An 18,265-nucleotide genomic window follows, 5' to 3' on the forward strand; every position below is an offset into this window, starting at 1 on the left:
CATTTCTCAATTGCCTTTCAAAACTGCAAGGTCTAGCCGACTAGATGCTTAAAAGTACAAAACTCACTAGGCCCAGAGCCTACGGCCACACCACACTGAATGCGCCCGATCTCGTCTGATCTCGGAAGCTAAGCAGTGTCGGGCCTAGTTAGTACCTGGATGGGAGACCGCCTGGGAATACCAGGTGCTGTAGGCTATTTTGTGCTCCATGATTAGTAATTGCACAACTTCTCAATTACTTTTCAAATTTGGTATGTTTCCAAAATAATTTTATCCCGTTTTATAGCGGAAATGTTGGACAACATTATGAGGGCTGGAGCTACCTATTTACATATAATTAGCATACAGGTAGTGTGTTCATGGGTAATAAATCGACTTTCACATGTAATGCAGTACAGAGAATATTGAGTCCTTCAAGAGGCATGAAAGAAAGCCGTTATTGTGTTGATTGTTCTCTCCACCTCCCTGCAACAGAAACAGGATGGATGGATTAAAGTTATCCTACCAGACATAGGAGTCCTGAATGGGCCCACCAGTCTTATATATCTCGCCTGATCGAGCCTGATCGAGCGATGAGCGTGGTATCATGTTGCAAGTGGCTGCATGGCTTAGCTTACTAAATGCAAATGCATAAGAGTAATATTCTTAGCATTTCTAGAGCCTACGGCCACACCACACTGAATGCGCCCGATCTCGTCTGATCTTGGAAGCTAAGCAGTGTCGGGCCTAGTTAGTACCTGGATGGGAGACTGCCTGGGAATACCAGGTGCTGTAGGCTTTTTTGTGCTCCAAGTTCAGGAAGTGAGCCATTTCTCAATTGCCTTTCAAAACTGCAAGGTCTAGCCGACTAGATGCTTAAAAGTACAAAACTCACTAGGACCAGAGCCTACGGCCACACCACACTGAATGCGCCCGATCTCGTCTGATCTCGGAAGCTAAGCAGTGTCGGGCCTAGTTAGTACCTGGATGGGAGACCGCCTGGGAATACCAGGTGCTGTAGGCTTTTTTGTGCTCCAAGTTCAGGAAGTGAGCCATTTCTCAATTGCCTTTCAAAACTGCAAGGTCTAGCCGACTAGATGCTTAAAAGTACAAAACTCACTAGGCCCTGAGCCTACGGCCACACCACACTGAATGCGCCCGATCTCGTCTGATCTCGGAAGCTAAGCAGTGTCGGGCCTAGTTAGTACCTGGATGGGAGACCGCCTGGGAATACCAGGTGCTGTAGGCTATTTTGTGCTCCATGATTAGTAATTGCACAACTTCTCAATTACTTTTCAAATTTGGTATGTTTCCAAAATAATTTTATCCCGTTTTATAGCGGAAATGTTGGACAACATTATGAGGGCTGGAGCTACCAATTTACATATAATTAGCATACAGGTAGTGTGTTCATGGGTAATAAATCGACTTTCACATGTAATGCAGTACAGAGAATATTGAGTCCTTCAAGAGGCATGAAAGAAAGCCGTTATTGTGTTGATTGTTCTCTCCACCTCCCTGCAACAGAAACAGGATGGATGGATTAAAGTTATCCTACCAGACATAGGAGTCCTGAATGGGCCCACCAGTCTTATATATCTCGCCTGATCGAGCCTGATCGAGCGCTGATCGAGCGATGAGCGTGGTATCATGTTGCAAGTGGCTGCATGGCTTAGCTTACTAAATGCAAATGCATAAGAGTAATATTCTTAGCATTTCTAGAGCCTACGGCCACACCACACTGAATGCGCCCGATCTCGTCTGATCTCAGAAGCTAAGCAGTGTCGGGCCTAGTTAGTACCTGGATGGGAGACCGCCTGGGAATACCAGGTGCTGTAGGCTTTTTTGTGCTCCAAGTTCAGGAAGTGAGCCATTTCTCAATTGCCTTTCAAAACTGCAAGGTCTAGCCGACTAGATGCTTAAAAGTACAAAACTCACTAGGACCAGAGCCTACGGCCACACCACACTGAATTCGTCTGATCTCAGAAGCTAAGCAGTGTCGGGCCTAGTTAGTACCTGGATGGGAGACCGCCTGGGAATACCAGGTGCTGTAGGCTTTTTTGTGCTCCAAGTTCAGGAAGTGAGCCATTTCTCAATTGCCTTTCAAAACTGCAAGGTCTAGCCGACTAGATGCTTAAAAGTACAAAACTCACTAGGACCAGAGCCTACGGCCACACCACACTGAATTCGTCTGATCTCAGAAGCTAAGCAGTGTCGGGCCTAGTTAGTACCTGGATGGGAGACCGCCTGGGAATACCAGGTGCTGTAGGCTTTTTTGTGCTCCAAGTTCAGGAAGTGAGCCATTTCTCAATTGCCTTTCAAAACTGCAAGGTCTAGCCGACTAGATGCTTAAAAGTACAAAACTCACTAGGCCCAGAGCCTACGGCCACACCACACTGAATGCGCCCGATCTCGTCTGATCTCGGAAGCTAAGCAGTGTCGGGCCTAGTTAGTACCTGGATGGGAGACCGCCTGGGAATACCAGGTGCTGTAGGCTATTTTGTGCTCCATGATTAGTAATTGCACAACTTCTCAATTACTTTTCAAATTTGGTATGTTTCCAAAATAATTTTATCCCGTTTTATAGCGGAAATGTTGGACAACATTATGAGGGCTGGAGCTACCTATTTACATATAATTAGCATACAGGTAGTGTGTTCATGGGTAATAAATCGACTTTCACATGTAATGCAGTACAGAGAATATTGAGTCCTTCAAGAGGCATGAAAGAAAGCCGTTATTGTGTTGATTGTTCTCTCCACCTCCCTGCAACAGAAACAGGATGGATGGATTAAAGTTATCCTACCAGACATAGGAGTCCTGAATGGGCCCACCAGTCTTATATATCTCGCCTGATCGAGCCTGATCGAGCGATGAGCGTGGTATCATGTTGCAAGTGGCTGCATGGCTTAGCTTACTAAATGCAAATGCATAAGAGTAATATTCTTAGCATTTCTAGAGCCTACGGCCACACCACACTGAATGCGCCCGATCTCGTCTGATCTTGGAAGCTAAGCAGTGTCGGGCCTAGTTAGAACCTGGATGGGAGACTGCCTGGGAATACCAGGTGCTGTAGGCTTTTTTGTGCTCCAAGTTCAGGAAGTGAGCCATTTCTCAATTGCCTTTCAAAACTGCAAGGTCTAGCCGACTAGATGCTTAAAAGTACAAAACTCACTAGGACCAGAGCCTACGGCCACACCACACTGAATGCGCCCGATCTCGTCTGATCTCGGAAGCTAAGCAGTGTCGGGCCTAGTTAGTACCTGGATGGGAGACCGCCTGGGAATACCAGGTGCTGTAGGCTTTTTTGTGCTCCAAGTTCAGGAAGTGAGCCATTTCTCAATTGCCTTTCAAAACTGCAAGGTCTAGCCGACTAGATGCTTAAAAGTACAAAACTCACTAGGCCCTGAGCCTACGGCCACACCACACTGAATGCGCCCGATCTCGTCTGATCTCGGAAGCTAAGCAGTGTCGGGCCTAGTTAGTACCTGGATGGGAGACCGCCTGGGAATACCAGGTGCTGTAGGCTATTTTGTGCTCCATGATTAGTAATTGCACAACTTCTCAATTACTTTTCAAATTTGGTATGTTTCCAAAATAATTTTATCCCGTTTTATAGCGGAAATGTTGGACAACATTATGAGGGCTGGAGCTACCAATTTACATATAATTAGCATACAGGTAGTGTGTTCATGGGTAATAAATCGACTTTCACATGTAATGCAGTACAGAGAATATTGAGTCCTTCAAGAGGCATGAAAGAAAGCCGTTATTGTGTTGATTGTTCTCTCCACCTCCCTGCAACAGAAACAGGATGGATGGATTAAAGTTATCCTACCAGACATAGGAGTCCTGAATGGGCCCACCAGTCTTATATATCTCGCCTGATCGAGCCTGATCGAGCGATGAGCGTGGTATCATGTTGCAAGTGGCTGCATGGCTTAGCTTACTAAATGCAAATGCATAAGAGTAATATTCTTAGCATTTCTAGAGCCTACGGCCACACCACACTGAATGCGCCCGATCTCGTCTGATCTCAGAAGCTAAGCAGTGTCGGGCCTAGTTAGTACCTGGATGGGAGACCGCCTGGGAATACCAGGTGCTGTAGGCTTTTTTGTGCTCCAAGTTCAGGAAGTGAGCCATTTCTCAATTGCCTTTCAAAACTGCAAGGTCTAGCCGACTAGATGCTTAAAAGTACAAAACTCACTAGGACCAGAGCCTACGGCCACACCACACTGAATTCGTCTGATCTCAGAAGCTAAGCAGTGTCGGGCCTAGTTAGTACCTGGATGGGAGACCGCCTGGGAATACCAGGTGCTGTAGGCTTTTTTGTGCTCCAAGTTCAGGAAGTGAGCCATTTCTCAATTGCCTTTCAAAACTGCAAGGTCTAGCCGACTAGATGCTTAAAAGTACAAAACTCACTAGGCCCAGAGCCTACGGCCACACCACACTGAATGCGCCCGATCTCGTCTGATCTCGGAAGCTAAGCAGTGTCGGGCCTAGTTAGTACCTAGATGGGAGACCGCCTGGGAATACCAGGTGCTGTAGGCTATTTTGTGCTCCATGATTAGTAATTGCACAACTTCTCAATTACTTTTCAAATTTGGTATGTTTCCAAAATAATTTTATCCCGTTTTATAGCGGAAATGTTGGACAACATTATGAGGGCTGGAGCTACCTATTTACATATAATTAGCATACAGGTAGTGTGTTCATGGGTAATAAATCGACTTTCACATGTAATGCAGTACAGAGAATATTGAGTCCTTCAAGAGGCATGAAAGAAAGCCGTTATTGTGTTGATTGTTCTCTCCACCTCCCTGCAACAGAAACAGGATGGATGGATTAAAGTTATCCTACCAGACATAGGAGTCCTGAATGGGCCCACCAGTCTTATATATCTCGCCTGATCGAGCCTGATCGAGCGATGAGCGTGGTATCATGTTGCAAGTGGCTGCATGGCTTAGCTTACTAAATGCAAATGCATAAGAGTAATATTCTTAGCATTTCTAGAGCCTACGGCCACACCACACTGAATGCGCCCGATCTCGTCTGATCTTGGAAGCTAAGCAGTGTCGGGCCTAGTTAGTACCTGGATGGGAGACTGCCTGGGAATACCAGGTGCTGTAGGCTTTTTTGTGCTCCAAGTTCAGGAAGTGAGCCATTTCTCAATTGCCTTTCAAAACTGCAAGGTCTAGCCGACTAGATGCTTAAAAGTACAAAACTCACTAGGCCCAGAGCCTACGGCCACACCACACTGAATGCGCCCGATCTCGTCTGATCTCGGAAGCTAAGCAGTGTCAGGCCTAGTTAGTACCTGGATGGGAGACCGCCTGGGAATACCAGGTGCTGTAGGCTATTTTGTGCTCCATGATTAGTAATTGCGCAACTTCTCAATTACTTTTCAAATTTGGTATGTTTCCAAAATAATTTTATCCCGTTTTATAGCGGAAATGTTGGACAACATTATGAGGGCTGGAGCTACCTATTTACATATAATTAGCATACAGGTAGTGTGTTCATGGGTAATAAATCGACTTTCACATGTAATGCAGTACAGAGAATATTGAGTCCTTCAAGAGGCATGAAAGAAAGCCGTTATTGTGTTGATTGTTCTCTCCACCTCCCTGCAACAGAAACAGGATGGATGGATTAAAGTTATCCTACCAGACATAGGAGTCCTGAATGGGCCCACCAGTCTTATATATCTCGCCTGATCGAGCCTGATCGAGCGCTGATCGAGCGATGAGCGTGGTATCATGTTGCAAGTGGCTGCATGGCTTAGCTTACTAAATGCAAATGCATAAGAGTAATATTCTTAGCATTTCTAGAGCCTACGGCCACACCACACTGAATGCGCCCGATCTCGTCTGATCTCGGAAGCTAAGCAGTGTCGGGCCTAGTTAGTACCTGGATGGGAGACCGCCTGGGAATACCAGGTGCTGTAGGCTTTTTTGTGCTCCAAGTTCAGGAAGTGAGCCATTTCTCAATTGCCTTTCAAAACTGCAAGGTCTAGCCGACTAGATGCTTAAAAGTACAAAACTCACTAGGCCCAGAGCCTACGGCCACACCACACTGAATGCGCCCGATCTCGTCTGATCTCGGAAGCTAAGCAGTGTCGGGCCTAGTTAGTACCTGGATGGGAGACCGCCTGGGAATACCAGGTGCTGTAGGCTTTTTTGTGCTCCAAGTTCAGGAAGTGAGCCATTTCTCAATTGCCTTTCAAAACTGCAAGGTCTAGCCGACTAGATGCTTAAAAGTACAAAACTCACTAGGACCAGAGCCTACGGCCACACCACACTGAATGCGCCCGATCTCGTCTGATCTCGGAAGCTAAGCAGTGTCGGGCCTAGTTAGTACCTGGATGGGAGACCGCCTGGGAATACCAGGTGCTGTAGGCTTTTTTGTGCTCCAAGTTCAGGAAGTGAGCCATTTCTCAATTGCCTTTCAAAACTGCAAGGTCTAGCCGACTAGATGCTTAAAAGTACAAAACTCACTAGGCCCAGAGCCTACGGCCACACCACACTGAATGCGCCCGATCTCGTCTGATCTCGGAAGCTAAGCAGTGTCGGGCCTAGTTAGTACCTGGATGGGAGACCGCCTGGGAATACCAGGTGCTGTAGGCTTTTTTGTGCTCCAAGTTCAGGAAGTGAGCCATTTCTCAATTGCCTTTCAAAACTGCAAGGTCTAGCCGACTAGATGCTTAAAAGTACAAAACTCACTAGGCCCAGAGCCTACGGCCACACCACACTGAATGCGCCCGATCTCGTCTGATCTTGGAAGCTAAGCAGTGTCGGGCCTAGTTAGTACCTGGATGGGAGACCGCCTGGGAATACCAGGTGCTGTAGGCTTTTTTGTGCTCCAAGTTCAGGAAGTGAGCCATTTCTCAATTGCCTTTCAAAACTGCAAGGTCTAGCCGACTAGATGCTTAAAAGTACAAAACTCACTAGGCCCAGAGCCTACGGCCACACCACACTGAATGCGCCCGATCTCGTCTGATCTCGGAAGCTAAGCAGTGTCGGGCCTAGTTAGTACCTGGATGGGAGACCGCCTGGGAATACCAGGTGCTGTAGGCTTTTTTGTGCTCCAAGTTCAGGAAGTGAGCCATTTCTCAATTGCCTTTCAAAACTGCAAGGTCTAGCCGACTAGATGCTTAAAAGTACAAAACTCACTAGGACCAGAGCCTACGGCCACACCACACTGAATGCGCCCGATCTCGTCTGATCTCGGAAGCTAAGCAGTGTCGGGCCTAGTTAGTACCTGGATGGGAGACCGCCTGGGAATACCAGGTGCTGTAGGCTTTTTTGTGCTCCAAGTTCAGGAAGTGAGCCATTTCTCAATTGCCTTTCAAAACTGCAAGGTCTAGCCGACTAGATGCTTAAAAGTACAAAACTCACTAGGCCCAGAGCCTACGGCCACACCACACTGAATGCGCCCGATCTCGTCTGATCTCGGAAGCTAAGCAGTGTCGGGCCTAGTTAGTACCTGGATGGGAGACCGCCTGGGAATACCAGGTGCTGTAGGCTTTTTTGTGCTCCAAGTTCAGGAAGTGAGCCATTTCTCAATTGCCTTTCAAAACTGCAAGGTCTAGCCGACTAGATGCTTAAAAGTACAAAACTCACTAGGACCAGAGCCTACGGCCACACCACACTGAATGCGCCCGATCTCGTCTGATCTCGGAAGCTAAGCAGTGTCGGGCCTAGTTAGTACCTGGATGGGAGACCGCCTGGGAATACCAGGTGCTGTAGGCTATTTTGTGCTCCATGATTAGTAATTGCACAACTTCTCAATTACTTTTCAAATTTGGTATGTTTCCAAAATAATTTTATCCCGTTTTATAGCGCAAATGTTGGACAACATTATGAGGGCTGGAGCTACCTATTTACATATAATTAGCATACAGGTAGTGTGTTCATGGGTAATAAATCGACTTTCACATGTAATGCAGTACAGAGAATATTGAGTCCTTCAAGAGGCATGAAAGAAAGCCGTTATTGTGTTGATTGTTCTCTCCACCTCCCTGCAACAGAAACAGGATGGATGGATTAAAGTTATCCTACCAGACATAGGAGTCCTGAATGGGCCCACCAGTCTTATATATCTCGCCTGATCGAGCCTGATCGAGCGCTGATCGAGCGATGAGCGTGGTATCATGTTGCAAGTGGCTGCATGGCTTAGCTTACTAAATGCAAATGCATAAGAGTAATATTCTTAGCATTTCTAGAGCCTACGGCCACACCACACTGAATGCGCCCGATCTCGTCTGATCTCGGAAGCTAAGCAGTGTCGGGCCTAGTTAGTACCTGGATGGGAGACCGCCTGGGAATACCAGGTGCTGTAGGCTTTTTTGTGCTCCAAGTTCAGGAAGTGAGCCATTTCTCAATTGCCTTTCAAAACTGCAAGGTCTAGCCGACTAGATGCTTAAAAGTACAAAACTCACTAGGCCCAGAGCCTACGGCCACACCACACTGAATGCGCCCGATCTCGTCTGATCTCGGAAGCTAAGCAGTGTTGGGCCTAGTTAGTACCTGGATGGGAGACCGCCTGGGAATACCAGGTGCTGTAGGCTTTTTTGTGCTCCAAGTTCAGGAAGTGAGCCATTTCTCAATTGCCTTTCAAAACTGCAAGGTCTAGCCGACTAGATGCTTAAAAGTACAAAACTCACTAGGACCAGAGCCTACGGCCACACCACACTGAATGCGCCCGATCTCGTCTGATCTCGGAAGCTAAGCAGTGTCGGGCCTAGTTAGTACCTGGATGGGAGACCGCCTGGGAATACCAGGTGCTGTAGGCTTTTTTGTGCTCCAAGTTCAGGAAGTGAGCCATTTCTCAATTGCCTTTCAAAACTGCAAGGTCTAGCCGACTAGATGCTTAAAAGTACAAAACTCACTAGGCCCAGAGCCTACGGCCACACCACACTGAATGCGCCCGATCTCGTCTGATCTCAGAAGCTAAGCAGTGTCGGGCCTAGTTAGTACCTGGATGGGAGACCGCCTGGGAATACCAGGTGCTGTAGGATATTTTGTGCTCCATGATTAGTAATTGCACAACTTCTCAATTACTTTTCAAATTTGGTATGTTTCCAAAATAATTTTATCCCGTTTTATAGCGGAAATGTTGGACAACATTATGAGGGCTGGAGCTACCTATTTACATATAATTAGCATACAGGTAGTGTGTTCATGGGTAATAAATCGACTTTCACATGTAATGCAGTACAGAGAATATTGAGTCCTTCAAGAGGCATGAAAGAAAGCCGTTATTGTGTTGATTGTTCTCTCCACCTCCCTGCAACAGAAACAGGATGGATGGATTAAAGTTATCCTACCAGACATAGGAGTCCTGAATGGGCCCACCAGTCTTATATATCTCGCCTGATCGAGCCTGATCGAGCGCTGATCGAGCGATGAGCGTGGTATCATGTTGCAAGTGGCTGCATGGCTTAGCTTACTAAATGCAAATGCATAAGAGTAATATTCTTAGCATTTCTAGAGCCTACGGCCACACCACACTGAATGCGCCCGATCTCGTCTGATCTCGGAAGCTAAGCAGTGTCGGGCCTAGTTAGTACCTGGATGGGAGACCGCCTGGGAATACCAGGTGCTGTAGGCTTTTTTGTGCTCCAAGTTCAGGAAGTGAGCCATTTCTCAATTGCCTTTCAAAACTGCAAGGTCTAGCCGACTAGATGCTTAAAAGTACAAAACTCACTAGGCCCAGAGCCTACGGCCACACCACACTGAATGCGCCCGATCTCGTCTGATCTCGGAAGCTAAGCAGTGTTGGGCCTAGTTAGTACCTGGATGGGAGACCGCCTGGGAATACCAGGTGCTGTAGGCTTTTTTGTGCTCCAAGTTCAGGAAGTGAGCCATTTCTCAATTGCCTTTCAAAACTGCAAGGTCTAGCCGACTAGATGCTTAAAAGTACAAAACTCACTAGGACCAGAGCCTACGGCCACACCACACTGAATGCGCCCGATCTCGTCTGATCTCGGAAGCTAAGCAGTGTCGGGCCTAGTTAGTACCTGGATGGGAGACCGCCTGGGAATACCAGGTGCTGTAGGCTTTTTTGTGCTCCAAGTTCAGGAAGTGAGCCATTTCTCAATTGCCTTTCAAAACTGCAAGGTCTAGCCGACTAGATGCTTAAAAGTACAAAACTCACTAGGCCCAGAGCCTACGGCCACACCACACTGAATGCGCCCGATCTCGTCTGATCTCAGAAGCTAAGCAGTGTCGGGCCTAGTTAGTACCTGGATGGGAGACCGCCTGGGAATACCAGGTGCTGTAGGATATTTTGTGCTCCATGATTAGTAATTGCACAACTTCTCAATTACTTTTCAAATTTGGTATGTTTCCAAAATAATTTTATCCCGTTTTATAGCGGAAATGTTGGACAACATTATGAGGGCTGGAGCTACCTATTTACATATAATTAGCATACAGGTAGTGTGTTCATGGGTAATAAATCGACTTTCACATGTAATGCAGTACAGAGAATATTGAGTCCTTCAAGAGGCATGAAAGAAAGCCGTTATTGTGTTGATTGTTCTCTCCACCTCCCTGCAACAGAAACAGGATGGATGGATTAAAGTTATCCTACCAGACATAGGAGTCCTGAATGGGCCCACCAGTCTTATATATCTCGCCTGATCGAGCCTGATCGAGCGATGAGCGTGGTATCATGTTGCAAGTGGCTGCATGGCTTAGCTTACTAAATGCAAATGCATAAGAGTAATATTCTTATCATTTCTAGAGCCTACGGCCACACCACACTGAATGCGCCCGATCTCGTCTGATCTCGGAAGCTAAGCAGTGTCGGGCCTAGTTAGTACCTGGATGGGAGACCGCCTGGGAATACCAGGTGCTGTAGGCTTTTTTGTGCTCCAAGTTCAGGAAGTGAGCCATTTCTCAATTGCCTTTCAAAACTGCAAGGTCTAGCCGACTAGATGCTTAAAAGTACAAAACTCACTAGGCCCAGAGCCTACGGCCACACCACACTGAATGCGCCCGATCTCGTCTGATCTCGGAAGCTAAGCAGTGTCGGGCCTAGTTAGTACCTGGATGGGAGACCGCCTGGGAATACCAGGTGCTGTAGGCTTTTTTGTGCTCCAAGTTCAGGAAGTGAGCCATTTCTCAATTGCCTTTCAAAACTGCAAGGTCTAGCCGACTAGATGCTTAAAAGTACAAAACTCACTAGGACTAGAGCCTACGGCCACACCACACTGAATGCGCCCGATCTCCTCTGATCTCGGAAGCTAAGCAGTGTCGGGCCTAGTTAGTACCTGGATGGGAGACCGCCTGGGAATACCAGGTGCTGTAGGCTTTTTTGTGCTCCAAGTTCAGGAAGTGAGCCATTTCTCAATTGCCTTTCAAAACTGCAAGGTCTAGCCGACTAGATGCTTAAAAGTACAAAACTCACTAGGCCTAGAGCCTACGGCCACACCACACTGAATGCGCCCGATCTCGTCTGATCTCGGAAGCTAAGCAGTGTCGGGCCTAGTTAGTACCTGGATGGGAGACCGCCTGGGAATACCAGGTGCTGTAGGCTTTTTTGTGCTCCAAGTTCAGGAAGTGAGCCATTTCTCAATTGCCTTTCAAAACTGCAAGGTCTAGCCGACTAGATGCTTAAAAGTACAAAACTCACTAGGCCCAGAGCCTACGGCCACACCACACTGAATGCGCCCGATCTCGTCTGATCTCGGAAGCTAAGCAGTGTCGGGCCTAGTTAGTACCTGGATGGGAGACTGCCTGGGAATACCAGGTGCTGTAGGCTATTTTGTGCTCCATGATTAGTAATTGCACAACTTCTCAATTACTTTTCAAATTTGGTATGTTTCCAAAATAATTTTATCCCGTTTTATAGCGGAAATGTTGGACAACATTATGAGGGCTGGAGCTACCTATTTACATATAATTAGCATACAGGTAGTGTGTTCATGGGTAATAAATCGACTTTCACATGTAATGCAGTACAGAGAATATTGAGTCCTTCAAGAGGCATGAAAGAAAGCCGTTATTGTGTTGATTGTTCTCTCCACCTCCCTGCAACAGAAACAGGATGGATGGATTAAAGTTATCCTACCAGACATAGGAGTCCTGAATGGGCCCACCAGTCTTATATATCTCGCCTGATCGAGCCTGATCGAGCGATGAGCGTGGTATCATGTTGCAAGTGGCTGCATGGCTTAGCTTACTAAATGCAAATGCATAAGAGTAATATTCTTAGCATTTCTAGAGCCTACGGCCACACCACACTGAATGCGCCCGATCTCGTCTGATCTTGGAAGCTAAGCAGTGTCGGGCCTAGTTAGTACCTGGATGGGAGACCGCCTGGGAATACCAGGTGCTGTAGGCTTTTTTGTGCTCCAAGTTCAGGAAGTGAGCCATTTCTCAATTGCCTTTCAAAACTGCAAGGTCTAGCCGACTAGATGCTTAAAAGTACAAAACTCACTAGGCCCAGAGCCTACGGCCACACCACACTGAATGCGCCCGATCTCGTCTGATCTCGGAAGCTAAGCAGTGTCGGGCCTAGTTAGTACCTGGATGGGAGACCGCCTGGGAATACCAGGTGCTGTAGGCTTTTTTGTGCTCCAAGTTCAGGAAGTGAGCCATTTCTCAATTGCCTTTCAAAACTGCAAGGTCTAGCTGACTAGATGCTTAAAAGTACAAAACTCACTAGGACCAGAGCCTACGGCCACACCACACTGAATGCGCCCGATCTCGTCTGATCTCGGAAGCTAAGCAGTGTCGGGCCTAGTTAGTACCTGGATGGGAGACCGCCTGGGAATACCAGGTGCTGTAGGCTTTTTTGTGCTCCAAGTTCAGGAAGTGAGCCATTTCTCAATTGCCTTTCAAAACTGCAAGGTCTAGCCGACTAGATGCTTAAAAGTACAAAACTCACTAGGCCCAGAGCCTACGGCCACACCACACTGAATGCGCCCGATCTCGTCTGATCTCGGAAGCTAAGCAGTGTCGGGCCTAGTTAGTACCTGGATGGGAGACCGCCTGGGAATACCAGGTGCTGTAGGCTATTTTGTGCTCCATGATTAGTAATTGCACAACTTCTCAATTACTTTTCAAATTTGGTATGTTTCCAAAATAATTGTATCCCGTTTTATAGCGGAAATGTTGGACAACATTATGAGGGCTGGAGCTACCTATTTACATATAATTAGCATACAGGTAGTGTGTTCATGGGTAATAAATCGACTTTCACATGTAATGCAGTACAGAGAATATTGAGTCCTTCAAGAGGCATGAAAGAAAGCCGTTATTGTGTTGATTGTTCTCTCCACCTCCCTGCAACAGAAACAGGATGGATGGATTAAAGTTATCCTACCAGACATAGGAGTCCTGAATGGGCCCACCAGTCTTATATATCTCGCCTGATCGAGCCTGATCGAGCGATGAGCGTGGTATCATGTTGCAAGTGGCTGCATGGCTTAGCTTACTAAATGCAAATGCATAAGAGTAATATTCTTAGCATTTCTAGAGCCTACGGCCACACCACACTGAATGCGCCCGATCTCGTCTGATCTCGGAAGCTAAGCAGTGTCGGGCCTAGTTAGTACCTGGATGGGAGACCGCCTGGGAATACCAGGTGCTGTAGGCTTTTTTGTGCTCCAAGTTCAGGAAGTGAGCCATTTCTCAATTGCCTTTCAAAACTGCAAGGTCTAGCCGACTAGATGCTTAAAAGTACAAAACTCACTAGGCCCAGAGCCTACGGCCACACCACACTGAATGCGCCCGATCTCGTCTGATCTCGGAAGCTAAGCAGTGTCGGGCCTAGTTAGTACCTGGATGGGAGACCGCCTGGGAATACCAGGTGCTGTAGGCTTTTTTGTGCTCCAAGTTCAGGAAGTGAGCCATTTCTCAATTGCCTTTCAAAACTGCAAGGTCTAGCCGACTAGATGCTTAAAAGTACAAAACTCACTAGGACTAGAGCCTACGGCCACACCACACTGAATGCGCCCGATCTCGTCTGATCTCGGAAGCTAAGCAGTGTCGGGCCTAGTTAGTACCTGGATGGGAGACCGCCTGGGAATACCAGGTGCTGTAGGCTTTTTTGTGCTCCAAGTTCAGGAAGTGAGCCATTTCTCAATTGCCTTTCAAAACTGCAAGGTCTAGCCGACTAGATGCTTAAAAGTACAAAACTCACTAGGACCAGAGCCTACGGCCACACCACACTGAATTCGTCTGATCTCAGAAGCTAAGCAGTGTCGGGCCTAGTTAGTACCTGGATGGGAGACCGCCTGGGAATACCAGGTGCTGTAGGCTTTTTTGTGCTCCAAGTTCAGGAAGTGAGCCATTTCTCAATTGCCTTTCAAAACTGCAAGGTCTAGCCGACTAGATGCTTAAAAGTACAAAACTCACTAGGCCCAGAGCCTACGGCCACACCACACTGAATGCGCCCGATCTCGTCTGATCTCGGAAGCTAAGCAGTGTCGGGCCTAGTTAGTACCTGGATGGGAGACCGCCTGGGAATACCAGGTGCTGTAGGCTATTTTGTGCTCCATGATTAGTAATTGCACAACTTCTCAATTACTTTTCAAATTTGGTATGTTTCCAAAATAATTTTATCCCGTTTTATAGCGGAAATGTTGGACAACATTATGAGGGCTGGAGCTACCTATTTACATATAATTAGCATACAGGTAGTGTGTTCATGGGTAATAAATCGACTTTCACATGTAATGCAGTACAGAGAATATTGAGTCCTTCAAGAGGCATGAAAGAAAGCCGTTATTGTGTTGATTGTTCTCTCCACCTCCCTGCAACAGAAACAGGATGGATGGATTAAAGTTATCCTACCAGACATAGGAGTCCTGAATGGGCCCACCAGTCTTATATATCTCGCCTGATCGAGCCTGATCGAGCGATGAGCGTGGTATCATGTTGCAAGTGGCTGCATGGCTTAGCTTACTAAATGCAAATGCATAAGAGTAATATTCTTAGCATTTCTAGAGCCTACGGCCACACCACACTGAATGCGCCCGATCTTGTCTGATCTTGGAAGCTAAGCAGTGTCGGGCCTAGTTAGTACCTGGATGGGAGACTGCCTGGGAATACCAGGTGCTGTAGGCTTTTTTGTGCTCCAAGTTCAGGAAGTGAGCCATTTCTCAATTGCCTTTCAAAACTGCAAGGTCTAGCCGACTAGATGCTTAAAAGTACAAAACTCACTAGGACCAGAGCCTACGGCCACACCACACTGAATGCGCCCGATCTCGTCTGATCTCGGAAGCTAAGCAGTGTCGGGCCTAGTTAGTACCTGGATGGGAGACCGCCTGGGAATACCAGGTGCTGTAGGCTTTTTTGTGCTCCAAGTTCAGGAAGTGAGCCATTTCTCAATTGCCTTTCAAAACTGCAAGGTCTAGCCGACTAGATGCTTAAAAGTACAAAACTCACTAGGCCCTGAGCCTACGGCCACACCACACTGAATGCGCCCGATCTCGTCTGATCTCGGAAGCTAAGCAGTGTCGGGCCTAGTTAGTACCTGGATGGGAGACCGCCTGGGAATACCAGGTGCTGTAGGCTATTTTGTGCTCCATGATTAGTAATTGCACAACTTCTCAATTACTTTTCAAATTTGGTATGTTTCCAAAATAATTTTATCCCGTTTTATAGCGGAAATGTTGGACAACATTATGAGGGCTGGAGCTACCAATTTACATATAATTAGCATACAGGTAGTGTGTTCATGGGTAATAAATCGACTTTCACATGTAATGCAGTACAGAGAATATTGAGTCCTTCAAGAGGCATGAAAGAAAGCCGTTATTGTGTTGATTGTTCTCTCCACCTCCCTGCAACAGAAACAGGATGGATGGATTAAAGTTATCCTACCAGACATAGGAGTCCTGAATGGGCCCACCAGTCTTATATATCTCGCCTGATCGAGCCTGATCGAGCGCTGATCGAGCGATGAGCGTGGTATCATGTTGCAAGTGGCTGCATGGCTTAGCTTACTAAATGCAAATGCATAAGAGTAATATTCTTAGCATTTCTAGAGCCTACGGCCACACCACACTGAATGCGCCCGATCTCGTCTGATCTCGGAAGCTAAGCAGTGTCGGGCCTAGTTAGTACCTGGATGGGAGACCGCCTGGGAATACCAGGTGCTGTAGGCTTTTTCGTGCTCCAAGTTCAGGAAGTGAGCCATTTCTCAATTGCCTTTCAAAACTGCAAGGTCTAGCCGACTAGATGCTTAAAAGTACAAAACTCACTAGGCCCAGAGCCTACGGCCACACCACACTGAATGCGCCCGATCTCGTCTGATCTCGGAAGCTAAGCAGTGTCGGGCCTAGTTAGTACCTGGATGGGAGACCGCCTGGGAATACCAGGTGCTGTAGGCTTTTTTGTGCTCCAAATTCAGGAAGTGAGCCATTTCTCAATTGCCTTTCAAAACTGCAAGGTCTAGCCGACTAGATGCTTAAAAGTACAAAACTCACTAGGCCCAGAGCCTACGGCCACACCACACTGAATGCGCCCGATCTCGTCTGATCTCGGAAGCTAAGCAGTGTCGGGCCTAGTTAGTACCTGGATGGGAGACCGCCTGGGAATACCAGGTGCTGTAGGCTTTTTTGTGCTCCAAGTTCAGGAAGTGAGCCATTTCTCAATTGCCTTTCAAAACTGCAAGGTCTAGCCGACTAGATGCTTAAAAGTACAAAACTCACTAGGACCAGAGCCTACGGCCACACCACACTGAATGCGCCCGATCTCGTCTGATCTCGGAAGCTAAGCAGTGTCGGGCCTAGTTAGTACCTGGATGGGAGACCGCCTGGGAATACCAGGTGCTGTAGGCTTTTTTGTGCTCCAAGTTCAGGAAGTGAGCCATTTCTCAATTGCCTTTCAAAACTGCAAGGTCTAGCCGACTAGATGCTTAAAAGTACAAAACTCACTAGGCCCAGAGCCTACGGCCACACCACACTGAATGCGCCTGATCTCGTCTGATCTCGGAAGCTAAGCAGTGTCGGGCCTAGTTAGTAACTGGATGGGAGACCGCCTGGGAATACCAGGTGCTGTAGGCTTTTTTGTGCTCCAAGTTCAGGAAGTGAGCCATTTCTCAATTGCCTTTCAAAACTGCAAGGTCTAGCCGACTAGATGCTTAAAAGTACAAAACTCACTAGGCCCAGAGCCTACGGCCACACCACACTGAATGCGCCCGATCTCGTCTGATCTCGGAAGCTAAGCAGTGTCGGGCCTAGTTAGTACCTGGATGGGAGACCGCCTGGGAATACCAGGTGCTGTAGACTTTTTTGTGCTCCAAATTCAGGAAGTGAGCCATTTCTCAATTGCCTTTCAAAACTGCAAGGTCTAGCCGACTAGATGCTTAAAAGTACAAAACTCACTAGGCCGAGAGCCTACGGCCACACCACACTGAATGCGCCCGATCTCGTCTGATCTCGGAAGCTAAGCAGTGTCGGGCCTAGTTAGTACCTGGATGGGAGACCGCCTGGGAATACCAGGTGCTGTAGGCTTTTTTGTGCTCCAAGTTCAGGAAGTGAGCCATTTCTCAATTGCCTTTCAAAACTGCAAGGTCTAGCCGACTAGATGCTTAAAAGTACAAAACTCACTAGGCCCAGAGCCTACACCCACACCACACTGAATGCGCCCGATCTCGTCTGATCTCGGAAGCTAAGCAGTGTCGGGCCTAGTTAGTACCTGGATGGGAGACCGCCTGGGAATACCAGGTGCTGTAGGCTTTTTTGTGCTCCAAATTCAGGAAGTGAGCCATTTCTCAATTGCCTTTCAAAACTGCAAGGTCTAGCCGACTAGATGCTTAAAAGTACAAAACTCACTAGGCCCAGAGCCTACGGCCACACCACACTGAATGCGCCCGATCTCGTCTGATCTCGGAAGCTAAGCAGTGTCGGGCCTAGTTAGTACCTGGATGGGAGACCGCCTGGGAATACCAGGTGCTGTAGGCTATTTTGTGCTCCATGATTAGTAATTGCACAACTTCTCAATTACTTTTCAAATTTGGTATGTTTCCAAAATAATTTTATCCCGTTTTATAGCGGAAATGTTGGACAACATTATGAGGGCTGGAGCTACCTATTTACATATAATTAGCATACAGGTAGTGTGTTCATGGGTAATAAATCGACTTTCACATGTAATGCAGTACAGAGAATATTGAGTCCTTCAAGAGGCATGAAAGAAAGCCGTTATTGTGTTGATTGTTCTCTCCACCTCCCTGCAACAGAAACAGGATGGATGGATTAAAGTTATCCTACCAGACATAGGAGTCCTGAATGGGCCCACCAGTCTTATATATCTCGCCTGATCGA

At 47.3% G+C, this 18,265-nt stretch overlaps 54 non-coding genes and 5 pseudogenes across 54 annotated transcripts; all 59 read left to right on the forward strand.

Annotated features, from left to right (window-relative positions):
- The first annotated feature begins 77 nt into the window (after window positions 1-77).
- On the forward strand, window positions 78-196 carry LOC138477201 (5S ribosomal RNA). Its single transcript, XR_011271182.1, has one exon. It is a non-coding gene; the product is annotated as a 5S ribosomal RNA (ribosomal RNA).
- A 463-nt stretch (window positions 197-659) lies between these two features.
- Window positions 660-778, forward strand: LOC138479804 (5S ribosomal RNA). The gene has a single exon (XR_011273545.1). It is a non-coding gene; the product is annotated as a 5S ribosomal RNA (ribosomal RNA).
- A 106-nt stretch (window positions 779-884) lies between these two features.
- Window positions 885-1,003, forward strand: LOC138477202 (5S ribosomal RNA). Its single transcript, XR_011271183.1, has one exon. It is a non-coding gene; the product is annotated as a 5S ribosomal RNA (ribosomal RNA).
- A 106-nt stretch (window positions 1,004-1,109) lies between these two features.
- LOC138477203 (5S ribosomal RNA) lies at window positions 1,110-1,228 on the forward strand. The gene has a single exon (XR_011271184.1). It is a non-coding gene; the product is annotated as a 5S ribosomal RNA (ribosomal RNA).
- A 474-nt stretch (window positions 1,229-1,702) lies between these two features.
- On the forward strand, window positions 1,703-1,821 carry LOC138479034 (5S ribosomal RNA). Its single transcript, XR_011272846.1, has one exon. It is a non-coding gene; the product is annotated as a 5S ribosomal RNA (ribosomal RNA).
- A 106-nt stretch (window positions 1,822-1,927) lies between these two features.
- On the forward strand, window positions 1,928-2,036 carry LOC138474630 (5S ribosomal RNA; annotated as a pseudogene).
- Window positions 2,037-2,142: 106 nt separating this feature from the next.
- Window positions 2,143-2,251, forward strand: LOC138474632 (5S ribosomal RNA; annotated as a pseudogene).
- A 106-nt stretch (window positions 2,252-2,357) lies between these two features.
- LOC138477204 (5S ribosomal RNA) lies at window positions 2,358-2,476 on the forward strand. Its single transcript, XR_011271185.1, has one exon. It is a non-coding gene; the product is annotated as a 5S ribosomal RNA (ribosomal RNA).
- A 463-nt stretch (window positions 2,477-2,939) lies between these two features.
- On the forward strand, window positions 2,940-3,058 carry LOC138473875 (5S ribosomal RNA; annotated as a pseudogene).
- A 106-nt stretch (window positions 3,059-3,164) lies between these two features.
- On the forward strand, window positions 3,165-3,283 carry LOC138477205 (5S ribosomal RNA). The gene has a single exon (XR_011271186.1). It is a non-coding gene; the product is annotated as a 5S ribosomal RNA (ribosomal RNA).
- A 106-nt stretch (window positions 3,284-3,389) lies between these two features.
- On the forward strand, window positions 3,390-3,508 carry LOC138477207 (5S ribosomal RNA). Its single transcript, XR_011271187.1, has one exon. It is a non-coding gene; the product is annotated as a 5S ribosomal RNA (ribosomal RNA).
- A 463-nt stretch (window positions 3,509-3,971) lies between these two features.
- Window positions 3,972-4,090, forward strand: LOC138479036 (5S ribosomal RNA). The gene has a single exon (XR_011272847.1). It is a non-coding gene; the product is annotated as a 5S ribosomal RNA (ribosomal RNA).
- Window positions 4,091-4,196: 106 nt separating this feature from the next.
- On the forward strand, window positions 4,197-4,305 carry LOC138474633 (5S ribosomal RNA; annotated as a pseudogene).
- A 106-nt stretch (window positions 4,306-4,411) lies between these two features.
- LOC138477803 (5S ribosomal RNA) lies at window positions 4,412-4,530 on the forward strand. The gene has a single exon (XR_011271728.1). It is a non-coding gene; the product is annotated as a 5S ribosomal RNA (ribosomal RNA).
- A 463-nt stretch (window positions 4,531-4,993) lies between these two features.
- LOC138479805 (5S ribosomal RNA) lies at window positions 4,994-5,112 on the forward strand. The gene has a single exon (XR_011273546.1). It is a non-coding gene; the product is annotated as a 5S ribosomal RNA (ribosomal RNA).
- A 106-nt stretch (window positions 5,113-5,218) lies between these two features.
- On the forward strand, window positions 5,219-5,337 carry LOC138478948 (5S ribosomal RNA). Its single transcript, XR_011272767.1, has one exon. It is a non-coding gene; the product is annotated as a 5S ribosomal RNA (ribosomal RNA).
- Window positions 5,338-5,811: 474 nt separating this feature from the next.
- On the forward strand, window positions 5,812-5,930 carry LOC138477208 (5S ribosomal RNA). The gene has a single exon (XR_011271188.1). It is a non-coding gene; the product is annotated as a 5S ribosomal RNA (ribosomal RNA).
- Window positions 5,931-6,036: 106 nt separating this feature from the next.
- LOC138477209 (5S ribosomal RNA) lies at window positions 6,037-6,155 on the forward strand. Its single transcript, XR_011271189.1, has one exon. It is a non-coding gene; the product is annotated as a 5S ribosomal RNA (ribosomal RNA).
- A 106-nt stretch (window positions 6,156-6,261) lies between these two features.
- Window positions 6,262-6,380, forward strand: LOC138477210 (5S ribosomal RNA). The gene has a single exon (XR_011271190.1). It is a non-coding gene; the product is annotated as a 5S ribosomal RNA (ribosomal RNA).
- A 106-nt stretch (window positions 6,381-6,486) lies between these two features.
- LOC138477211 (5S ribosomal RNA) lies at window positions 6,487-6,605 on the forward strand. The gene has a single exon (XR_011271191.1). It is a non-coding gene; the product is annotated as a 5S ribosomal RNA (ribosomal RNA).
- Window positions 6,606-6,711: 106 nt separating this feature from the next.
- On the forward strand, window positions 6,712-6,830 carry LOC138478695 (5S ribosomal RNA). Its single transcript, XR_011272538.1, has one exon. It is a non-coding gene; the product is annotated as a 5S ribosomal RNA (ribosomal RNA).
- Window positions 6,831-6,936: 106 nt separating this feature from the next.
- Window positions 6,937-7,055, forward strand: LOC138477213 (5S ribosomal RNA). The gene has a single exon (XR_011271193.1). It is a non-coding gene; the product is annotated as a 5S ribosomal RNA (ribosomal RNA).
- A 106-nt stretch (window positions 7,056-7,161) lies between these two features.
- Window positions 7,162-7,280, forward strand: LOC138477214 (5S ribosomal RNA). The gene has a single exon (XR_011271194.1). It is a non-coding gene; the product is annotated as a 5S ribosomal RNA (ribosomal RNA).
- Window positions 7,281-7,386: 106 nt separating this feature from the next.
- LOC138477215 (5S ribosomal RNA) lies at window positions 7,387-7,505 on the forward strand. The gene has a single exon (XR_011271195.1). It is a non-coding gene; the product is annotated as a 5S ribosomal RNA (ribosomal RNA).
- Window positions 7,506-7,611: 106 nt separating this feature from the next.
- Window positions 7,612-7,730, forward strand: LOC138477216 (5S ribosomal RNA). Its single transcript, XR_011271196.1, has one exon. It is a non-coding gene; the product is annotated as a 5S ribosomal RNA (ribosomal RNA).
- Window positions 7,731-8,204: 474 nt separating this feature from the next.
- On the forward strand, window positions 8,205-8,323 carry LOC138477218 (5S ribosomal RNA). Its single transcript, XR_011271197.1, has one exon. It is a non-coding gene; the product is annotated as a 5S ribosomal RNA (ribosomal RNA).
- A 106-nt stretch (window positions 8,324-8,429) lies between these two features.
- On the forward strand, window positions 8,430-8,548 carry LOC138476023 (5S ribosomal RNA). The gene has a single exon (XR_011270113.1). It is a non-coding gene; the product is annotated as a 5S ribosomal RNA (ribosomal RNA).
- A 106-nt stretch (window positions 8,549-8,654) lies between these two features.
- Window positions 8,655-8,773, forward strand: LOC138477219 (5S ribosomal RNA). Its single transcript, XR_011271198.1, has one exon. It is a non-coding gene; the product is annotated as a 5S ribosomal RNA (ribosomal RNA).
- A 106-nt stretch (window positions 8,774-8,879) lies between these two features.
- On the forward strand, window positions 8,880-8,998 carry LOC138480097 (5S ribosomal RNA). The gene has a single exon (XR_011273811.1). It is a non-coding gene; the product is annotated as a 5S ribosomal RNA (ribosomal RNA).
- A 474-nt stretch (window positions 8,999-9,472) lies between these two features.
- LOC138477220 (5S ribosomal RNA) lies at window positions 9,473-9,591 on the forward strand. Its single transcript, XR_011271199.1, has one exon. It is a non-coding gene; the product is annotated as a 5S ribosomal RNA (ribosomal RNA).
- A 106-nt stretch (window positions 9,592-9,697) lies between these two features.
- LOC138476035 (5S ribosomal RNA) lies at window positions 9,698-9,816 on the forward strand. Its single transcript, XR_011270124.1, has one exon. It is a non-coding gene; the product is annotated as a 5S ribosomal RNA (ribosomal RNA).
- A 106-nt stretch (window positions 9,817-9,922) lies between these two features.
- Window positions 9,923-10,041, forward strand: LOC138477221 (5S ribosomal RNA). The gene has a single exon (XR_011271200.1). It is a non-coding gene; the product is annotated as a 5S ribosomal RNA (ribosomal RNA).
- Window positions 10,042-10,147: 106 nt separating this feature from the next.
- LOC138480098 (5S ribosomal RNA) lies at window positions 10,148-10,266 on the forward strand. The gene has a single exon (XR_011273812.1). It is a non-coding gene; the product is annotated as a 5S ribosomal RNA (ribosomal RNA).
- A 463-nt stretch (window positions 10,267-10,729) lies between these two features.
- LOC138477222 (5S ribosomal RNA) lies at window positions 10,730-10,848 on the forward strand. Its single transcript, XR_011271201.1, has one exon. It is a non-coding gene; the product is annotated as a 5S ribosomal RNA (ribosomal RNA).
- A 106-nt stretch (window positions 10,849-10,954) lies between these two features.
- LOC138477223 (5S ribosomal RNA) lies at window positions 10,955-11,073 on the forward strand. The gene has a single exon (XR_011271202.1). It is a non-coding gene; the product is annotated as a 5S ribosomal RNA (ribosomal RNA).
- A 106-nt stretch (window positions 11,074-11,179) lies between these two features.
- Window positions 11,180-11,298, forward strand: LOC138477946 (5S ribosomal RNA). Its single transcript, XR_011271858.1, has one exon. It is a non-coding gene; the product is annotated as a 5S ribosomal RNA (ribosomal RNA).
- Window positions 11,299-11,404: 106 nt separating this feature from the next.
- Window positions 11,405-11,523, forward strand: LOC138477225 (5S ribosomal RNA). The gene has a single exon (XR_011271204.1). It is a non-coding gene; the product is annotated as a 5S ribosomal RNA (ribosomal RNA).
- Window positions 11,524-11,629: 106 nt separating this feature from the next.
- Window positions 11,630-11,748, forward strand: LOC138478542 (5S ribosomal RNA). Its single transcript, XR_011272400.1, has one exon. It is a non-coding gene; the product is annotated as a 5S ribosomal RNA (ribosomal RNA).
- Window positions 11,749-12,211: 463 nt separating this feature from the next.
- LOC138478696 (5S ribosomal RNA) lies at window positions 12,212-12,330 on the forward strand. Its single transcript, XR_011272539.1, has one exon. It is a non-coding gene; the product is annotated as a 5S ribosomal RNA (ribosomal RNA).
- A 106-nt stretch (window positions 12,331-12,436) lies between these two features.
- On the forward strand, window positions 12,437-12,555 carry LOC138477226 (5S ribosomal RNA). The gene has a single exon (XR_011271205.1). It is a non-coding gene; the product is annotated as a 5S ribosomal RNA (ribosomal RNA).
- Window positions 12,556-12,661: 106 nt separating this feature from the next.
- LOC138477227 (5S ribosomal RNA) lies at window positions 12,662-12,780 on the forward strand. The gene has a single exon (XR_011271206.1). It is a non-coding gene; the product is annotated as a 5S ribosomal RNA (ribosomal RNA).
- A 106-nt stretch (window positions 12,781-12,886) lies between these two features.
- LOC138477229 (5S ribosomal RNA) lies at window positions 12,887-13,005 on the forward strand. Its single transcript, XR_011271207.1, has one exon. It is a non-coding gene; the product is annotated as a 5S ribosomal RNA (ribosomal RNA).
- Window positions 13,006-13,468: 463 nt separating this feature from the next.
- LOC138477230 (5S ribosomal RNA) lies at window positions 13,469-13,587 on the forward strand. The gene has a single exon (XR_011271208.1). It is a non-coding gene; the product is annotated as a 5S ribosomal RNA (ribosomal RNA).
- A 106-nt stretch (window positions 13,588-13,693) lies between these two features.
- LOC138477231 (5S ribosomal RNA) lies at window positions 13,694-13,812 on the forward strand. Its single transcript, XR_011271209.1, has one exon. It is a non-coding gene; the product is annotated as a 5S ribosomal RNA (ribosomal RNA).
- Window positions 13,813-13,918: 106 nt separating this feature from the next.
- Window positions 13,919-14,037, forward strand: LOC138477232 (5S ribosomal RNA). Its single transcript, XR_011271210.1, has one exon. It is a non-coding gene; the product is annotated as a 5S ribosomal RNA (ribosomal RNA).
- A 106-nt stretch (window positions 14,038-14,143) lies between these two features.
- LOC138474634 (5S ribosomal RNA) lies at window positions 14,144-14,252 on the forward strand (annotated as a pseudogene).
- A 106-nt stretch (window positions 14,253-14,358) lies between these two features.
- LOC138477233 (5S ribosomal RNA) lies at window positions 14,359-14,477 on the forward strand. Its single transcript, XR_011271211.1, has one exon. It is a non-coding gene; the product is annotated as a 5S ribosomal RNA (ribosomal RNA).
- A 463-nt stretch (window positions 14,478-14,940) lies between these two features.
- Window positions 14,941-15,059, forward strand: LOC138480360 (5S ribosomal RNA). The gene has a single exon (XR_011274042.1). It is a non-coding gene; the product is annotated as a 5S ribosomal RNA (ribosomal RNA).
- A 106-nt stretch (window positions 15,060-15,165) lies between these two features.
- Window positions 15,166-15,284, forward strand: LOC138477234 (5S ribosomal RNA). Its single transcript, XR_011271212.1, has one exon. It is a non-coding gene; the product is annotated as a 5S ribosomal RNA (ribosomal RNA).
- A 106-nt stretch (window positions 15,285-15,390) lies between these two features.
- Window positions 15,391-15,509, forward strand: LOC138477235 (5S ribosomal RNA). Its single transcript, XR_011271213.1, has one exon. It is a non-coding gene; the product is annotated as a 5S ribosomal RNA (ribosomal RNA).
- Window positions 15,510-15,983: 474 nt separating this feature from the next.
- LOC138477237 (5S ribosomal RNA) lies at window positions 15,984-16,102 on the forward strand. The gene has a single exon (XR_011271215.1). It is a non-coding gene; the product is annotated as a 5S ribosomal RNA (ribosomal RNA).
- A 106-nt stretch (window positions 16,103-16,208) lies between these two features.
- LOC138477238 (5S ribosomal RNA) lies at window positions 16,209-16,327 on the forward strand. Its single transcript, XR_011271216.1, has one exon. It is a non-coding gene; the product is annotated as a 5S ribosomal RNA (ribosomal RNA).
- Window positions 16,328-16,433: 106 nt separating this feature from the next.
- Window positions 16,434-16,552, forward strand: LOC138477240 (5S ribosomal RNA). Its single transcript, XR_011271217.1, has one exon. It is a non-coding gene; the product is annotated as a 5S ribosomal RNA (ribosomal RNA).
- A 106-nt stretch (window positions 16,553-16,658) lies between these two features.
- LOC138477241 (5S ribosomal RNA) lies at window positions 16,659-16,777 on the forward strand. Its single transcript, XR_011271218.1, has one exon. It is a non-coding gene; the product is annotated as a 5S ribosomal RNA (ribosomal RNA).
- A 106-nt stretch (window positions 16,778-16,883) lies between these two features.
- LOC138479950 (5S ribosomal RNA) lies at window positions 16,884-17,002 on the forward strand. The gene has a single exon (XR_011273677.1). It is a non-coding gene; the product is annotated as a 5S ribosomal RNA (ribosomal RNA).
- Window positions 17,003-17,108: 106 nt separating this feature from the next.
- LOC138478547 (5S ribosomal RNA) lies at window positions 17,109-17,227 on the forward strand. Its single transcript, XR_011272405.1, has one exon. It is a non-coding gene; the product is annotated as a 5S ribosomal RNA (ribosomal RNA).
- Window positions 17,228-17,333: 106 nt separating this feature from the next.
- Window positions 17,334-17,452, forward strand: LOC138477242 (5S ribosomal RNA). Its single transcript, XR_011271219.1, has one exon. It is a non-coding gene; the product is annotated as a 5S ribosomal RNA (ribosomal RNA).
- Window positions 17,453-17,558: 106 nt separating this feature from the next.
- LOC138479447 (5S ribosomal RNA) lies at window positions 17,559-17,677 on the forward strand. The gene has a single exon (XR_011273221.1). It is a non-coding gene; the product is annotated as a 5S ribosomal RNA (ribosomal RNA).
- Window positions 17,678-17,783: 106 nt separating this feature from the next.
- On the forward strand, window positions 17,784-17,902 carry LOC138477243 (5S ribosomal RNA). The gene has a single exon (XR_011271220.1). It is a non-coding gene; the product is annotated as a 5S ribosomal RNA (ribosomal RNA).
- The last annotated feature ends 363 nt before the right edge of the window (window positions 17,903-18,265 follow it).

Source organism: Ambystoma mexicanum, chromosome 8, assembly GCF_040938575.1.
Source record: "Ambystoma mexicanum isolate Mex_15411 chromosome 8, UKY_AmexF1_1, whole genome shotgun sequence".
NCBI classification, from domain to species: domain Eukaryota; kingdom Metazoa; phylum Chordata; class Amphibia; order Caudata; family Ambystomatidae; genus Ambystoma; species Ambystoma mexicanum.